Source organism: Oryctolagus cuniculus, chromosome 6 (genome assembly GCF_964237555.1).
Source record: "Oryctolagus cuniculus chromosome 6, mOryCun1.1, whole genome shotgun sequence".
In the NCBI taxonomy this organism is placed as follows: Eukaryota; Metazoa; Chordata; class Mammalia; order Lagomorpha; family Leporidae; genus Oryctolagus; species Oryctolagus cuniculus.
Genome location: NC_091437.1, coordinates 61,087,965 through 61,093,964, shown reverse-complemented (window position 1 = coordinate 61,093,964; position 6,000 = coordinate 61,087,965).

The following is a 6,000-nucleotide window of genomic DNA, read 5'->3' as shown; positions in this document are numbered from 1 at the left end:
CATCCTCAGAAGGTCAATCTCTCATCCCTGGCTTAAAGCAGCCATTACAGTTATCTTGGCCCATTCACTTTCGAAATATCTTGAGTTTGTTCATTTCTAGGTTTTCTGAAGGGTGTGCTTCTACAATTTCCAAAAAATCAAAAACAAAAAAATGTGTATTTGTAAAAATATAAACTGATGGGACTGGCACTGTGGCGTAGCGGATAAAGCTGCTGCCTGCAGTGCTGGCATCCCATATGGGCGCCGGTTCTTGTCCCGGCTGCTCTATTTCTGATCCAGCTCCCTGCTGTTCTTGTCCCAGCTGCTCTATTTCTGATCCAGCTCCCTGCTATGGCCTGGGAAAATAGCAGATGATCCAAGTCCTTTGGCCCCTGCACCTGCATGTGAGACCTGGAAGAAGCTCCTGGCTCCTGGCTTCAGATAGGCACAGCTCCGGCCATTGCAACCATCTGGGGAGTGAACCAGCAGATGGAAGATCTCTCTCTCTCTCTCTCTCTCTCTCTGTCCATAACTATACCTCTCAAATAAATAAATAAATAAATAAATCTTTTTTTTAAAGGAAAATATGGTTTAAAACAACATGTAAACTGATAGCTGAAATTTCTCCTCCCTAGTTTATGCTCCCTGAGCACTAACTCTGTGCTGGGTGGTGTTCCAATCTGGCACCATGTGCCAACTCTGTTCACAACAGCCTTGTTGGATACCTACTGTGAGCTTCATTTTACACAAGGGACTGCTTCTCCTACTTGGAAACTCTGGGGCCGTATCATTTTTCTTCATAATTGCATCTACAAGGACATTGCGCTGGCCACATCCTCTACCCGCTCTCAGCCCTAGACAAGAACTGTCCCCACTGTCTAAATAGGAAAAAGATTGAGAGCCATGGGGAGAACTTTACACAGAGGGCATTGTAATGTCTTCAGAATTTTAAGAGGTCCACCAACTCTACCCAGAGGTAGGGCTTCTCATAATGACATTCCTGCTGGTACATTTCCTACTCTGTGTGTGTGTGTGTGTGTGCGCGCGCGGGCACGCGTCTGTGTGCTAGAGCTGATAAAGTGGGCACTTTTGCCTGTTGCCACCTTTCCACAGCTCCCAACTTTTGGCGAATGGATTTGCAAGTCCTTGTGAGGAGGACAAGAGAGCCAAGGGCATGGCTTCGAACCCAGGCAGGAAGCCAGGCTTCTGATCCGCACGTGTCACTCAGGTGCTGCCTGTCTCTGAACGGTTCCCCCCCCTTCCCTGGGCTGCTCAGCCCCCTCACTGGCAAAAGGAGATTTAGTCACAGTCCGTGTCCTGGCTGAGCGGTTCCCTGATCCAGGGCTCAGTGGACAGTGAAGCAGCTCATCCAGCACCAGGCGTGGGGGAGGTGATGGCTGGGGAGATCACGGGAGTCGGACTGCGCAACTTCATCCCACACCAGCTGTGTGTGGTGAGGCAGGTGTGGCCACTTTTTTTTTTTTTAAAATTGACAGGTAGAGTTATAGACAGTGTGAGAGAGAGAGAGAGACAGAGAGAAAGGTCTTCCTTCTGTTGGTTCACTCTCCAGATGGCTGCCACGGCATATCTGAAGCCAGGAGCCAGGTGCTTCCTCCTGGTCTCCCATGTGGGTGCAGGGCCCAAGCACCTGGGCCATCCTCCACTGCACTCCCGGGCCACAGCAGAGAGCTGGCCTGGAAGAGGAGCAACCGGGACTAGAACCCGCTGGCGCCGCAGGCAGAGGATTAGCCTAGTGAGCCACGGCGCCGGCCACGGGTGTGAGCACTTCTCTGAGTAGTCCTCCCGGATTCGCTGCTGCCATGTGCCCCCGTGAGAAGGCAGGGAGCCGTCTGACTCAGCTGCTGGCCAGGCTGGGAGGAGGCATGGCGCCTGGTTGTGAATGCTGCTGTTAGAGCCAGGGTTCACTCTCTCTCTCTCCCTCTCTCTCTCTCTCTCAGTGTGGACAATTGCAGAGAGGCTTAGGAAAATGAAGCTTGTTGCAGTTTCTCGGAGCCTTTGAGGAAACTCTGGGGCACAGCTCTTCCCAGGAGAGAGGATTTGGGGGGGGGGTCCCTGGATGGGTGGGGGGCACAGAGGAACAGGGAAGTAGGAAGCATCAAGGGGGCTGCATTTCTGGAATATGTGGAGCCTGGGAGACCGTCCCAGCACACCTTCAACACCTGCGCCATGATTGCGGAGGGCCCCTTGGATGAAGCCCCAACCTCTGAGCTAGAAAATCACAAAACACAGTGGCTCCCACTCGCCCTGTGCTTTCCGGAGCGGACCTAATTATGGCTGATAAGGCACACGGAGGGGACATCCATGTCACTGTACAAATCATTTTTTTTCCCTTCGTTTGAAGAGGAGAATCTATTTAAAGTTAAACATTAATTGAATAATAGTGCTGTTGGTACTGGGATAAGGCCAGCGGATTGTTCTTAGACAAGAGAACAATGGGCTGGGTGCAGGACTGAAACCTGGGTTAGCACGGATTGAGGGGCTAGAACATTGCGTTTCCTACGGCACAGAATCTGGTTTGGAATCCTGCCGCACCTTCTCTGGGCTGGATGGCCTTGGGCAAGCTACTTCCCCTCTCTGAACCTTGGATCCCTTATCTGGTGACCACCCTGGCCTCCCAGATTTGCAGGAAGAATTTACAATGGAGATAATAGCGCAGAGGACATTACAGTTTGCTGGATGTGTGATAGTCAACAAGAAGCAGAAGAATTCAGTGAAAACACTCGCTTATTTACCTTGGGCCTGGTTATCTGCTAACTTAGCAGTAATTGCAAAAGAGAAGCCGGCTTTGAAAGCTGAGTTGTTGGAGAGCCTTTGATTCCTTAGCTCAGCTCAGGGCCTGGCTAGGTAGACTGAGTTTCCCGGGCAGACACATGTTACAATGCTCCTAGAACGTCTACCCTCGGTAGGCAAACCTGAGGCATCAGTATGTTGCAAAGAAGGCGGAAAAATGTAGCCGCATGTCTTCTTTATAAATGATTAAACACATCGCCTGCTCTGTTCTTTTGTCTTCTTTCTTTCATCTCCTCCCCACTTCCCTGCCTTCCTTCCTTTCCCTGGGTTGCTGGGGTGGCCCTGAGCTTGGGTTACACAGGCTCCCCAGGCCTGGTCCTGTCCTCAGGGAGACGGCTGTTACCGAATACCGGGTTACCCAAAGAGATGTCAAAAGGACTGCCCCAAAGCCAGAGTCATCTTGCAGGATTCGTTTCTTTCCCGCTCACGGGGTTGGCTGGGATACAGCGCGCTCAACACTTCCATAAGCTGCCAGCCGTTCACCACCAAGGGACTGTCCGTCCACAGCTAGAATCCTGACTTCAGTGCATTGGCAGGAAGGACAGGGGCCCAGGTGCGGGCTCCAGTGCCGGCTCCTTCCTGCGGGATCTGCAGCCTGCAGGTTCTTTTGGCCAGCCTTGCGAGAGAGCAGCACCCGCAATGGGATACAGTGGGATAGGGTGCCCAGCTGGGACAGACTAACCTGACCCCAGGGTGGGGAGGGGGCGGGGTGGGGAGGAACGGGAAGGCTGCTTGGAGGAGGCGGCCTGTGCACTGAGCTTTGCAGGGTTTCGCTGGGCGGAGAAGGGAGAAATGTTGCTGGCGAGGGGACTGCAGAGCCCTGGTCTCTTTGCTCGGCTGTGAAGAGCATGGAGGCAGTGGCAGCGCACACAGGTGGAAGTGGGAGGCAGGCCTGGGCAGGGGGGGGGGGCTGCCGTGTGACTGCAAAGAATCTCTTTCCTCCCTTTACCCCTCTCTTTTCTTTCTGTCAGCTTCTGTGAAGCCCCTTAGAATTTCAAAAGCAGTGGGTATTCAGCATTGCTGAGGAAAAAAATCAAAGATGTGTGAGTGATGGGTAATTTCCTCCATCCTCGACTTGCCATTCTGCCATCCAACCTATTAAGGGGCTCAGGTGCATCTGGAGACACTGCTACCCACCTACAAACACGGGGTAGCAGGTGTTAGCGTGGCAAGGTGGCAATGGATGGTGCCTGTGTGTGTGTGTGTGTGTGCACATGTGACAGGCACACGTGCTTCTCTCTGTACAGCTTACTTCTCTTGTTTAATTCACATCACATCCATAGAAAGAAATCTAATCCCTCCTTTGTGTACTCCATAGGAGACATGCATTACACTTCATTTAACCATTTTTTAAATGAATAGACATTATCTTTTGTCCAAATGTTTCCTACTACCAACAGTTCTAGAACAAAAAATCTTTGGAAGCTTTCATACTTGGACTCTTTTTTTTTTTTTTTTTTTTGAGACTTACTTATATTTGAAAGGCAGAATTACAGAGAGAGGAAGAGAGCAGTGAGGGGAGAGAGAGAGAGAGAGAGAGAGAGAGAGAGAATACCTCTATCTGTTGGTTCACTCCCCAAATGGCTGAGATGGCTAGGGCTGGACCAGGCTGACAGCAGGAGCCAGGTGTCTTTGGGTTTCTTTCCAGGGACCAAGCACGTGGGCCATCTTCCACTGCTTTCCCAGGCACATCAGCTGGGAGCTGGATGGGAAGTGGAGAAGCCGGGACTAGAACTGGCGCTCATATGGGATGCCTGTGTTGCAGGCAGTGACTCAACCCGCGGTGACTCAACCCACTGTACCACAGCGTCAGCCCCTGGACTCTGATTTTTTAAGGCCTGAATTTCTAAAACAGACGGATGGATCCCAGTATATATATATATATTTAAACTGAATGGACATTACTAGTTTTTTAAAATTATTTATTTATTTGAAAAGTAGATAGAGTGATACCTTCCCTGCACTGGTTCCCTCTCCAAATGGCTGCAACAACTAGGTGTGGGCTAGGCTGAAGTCAGGAGCCAGGAATTCATCTGGGTCTCCCACATGGGTGGCAGGGGTCCAAGGACTTGAGCCATCCTCTGCTGCTTTCTCAGGTGCATAAGCAGGGAGCTGGATCAGGAGTGAAGCAGCCGGGACTTGAACCGGCACTCAGGTTCCCACCAGCACTGTCCAGCTCTGTCCCTGCTCTGCCGGCACTGGAGATTTTTGCTCTGTTTTTATTTCTGCCATTGAATGGTTTTGAGCAGGGGAGTGACAAGTCCCTTGCCATCCCTGGGAGGGGAGCATTACACAATGCCCTGGAAGGAATGCGAAGGTGTTGGGAGGCTTCTGTTACAACCCAGGAGACTGGAAGAGAGGTGTGGCACTGGGTGAGGAGAGGCAGGGAGGGAGCCCAGAGGGGAGTGGTGAAGAAGCAGGGCTGTGAGCTAACCTCTCAGAGGGCTGGAGGGAACAGCCTGCTGGCATCGCAGGTCTGACCACATGCTGAACCCCCCCCCCCCACATGCCATGGGGCCTGTCCTTGTGTTGTCTGTTTATCACGTCCCCCAGGGGTCAGCCATCCCAAGCCTCCTGTCCTGGGTGTTCTGTCTGGCCAGCCACACTTGTCTGAAGCCTGGAGCCAAGGCAGCAGCAGGCCACTTAGATCAGAAGAGCTGCCTTTCTCTGTCTGCCCAGGGCCTGGGTCAGCAAGCAGGACAGGCAGCCCAGGACAGGGGCCAGGCGCACCTCCACGCGGGACACGGCTGTGCCCATGAACTCACTCCCTGGCCACTTCACAGGGCCACTTGCTAGTGAGCAGTGCTGTTTCATCATCTGACCCTCGCTGATGTGCTGCTTAACTGCTATGCTTTCAGTTGGCAGCAGGTGCGTTACAAGGTATACCAGCAGCATAATCCCCAGGGCAGGGCAGGGTGAGCCAGGCCACGGGACTCGGACCCTGTCCGTGCTGCCGGGGACGTCCCAGAGCCTCTGCCTCACTGCCTTTGCTGCATTGCTCTTTCCATCCTCTGCCTCTCCCCATCCCTGGAAATCAACAACAGACTTGCTTTTTTTCACAGGTCTCTGAAGTGCCTTGGAGGCTCCTGGGAAGCCCTTACAGCCCAGGCTGAAGCCATTTCATTCTGCTGGGTTTCCCCAGTCCCCGCAGGAAGCCGGGGCGGTCCTTCAAGGCCCCGTGAGCACCAGCGATTGCCATCAGTACAGGAC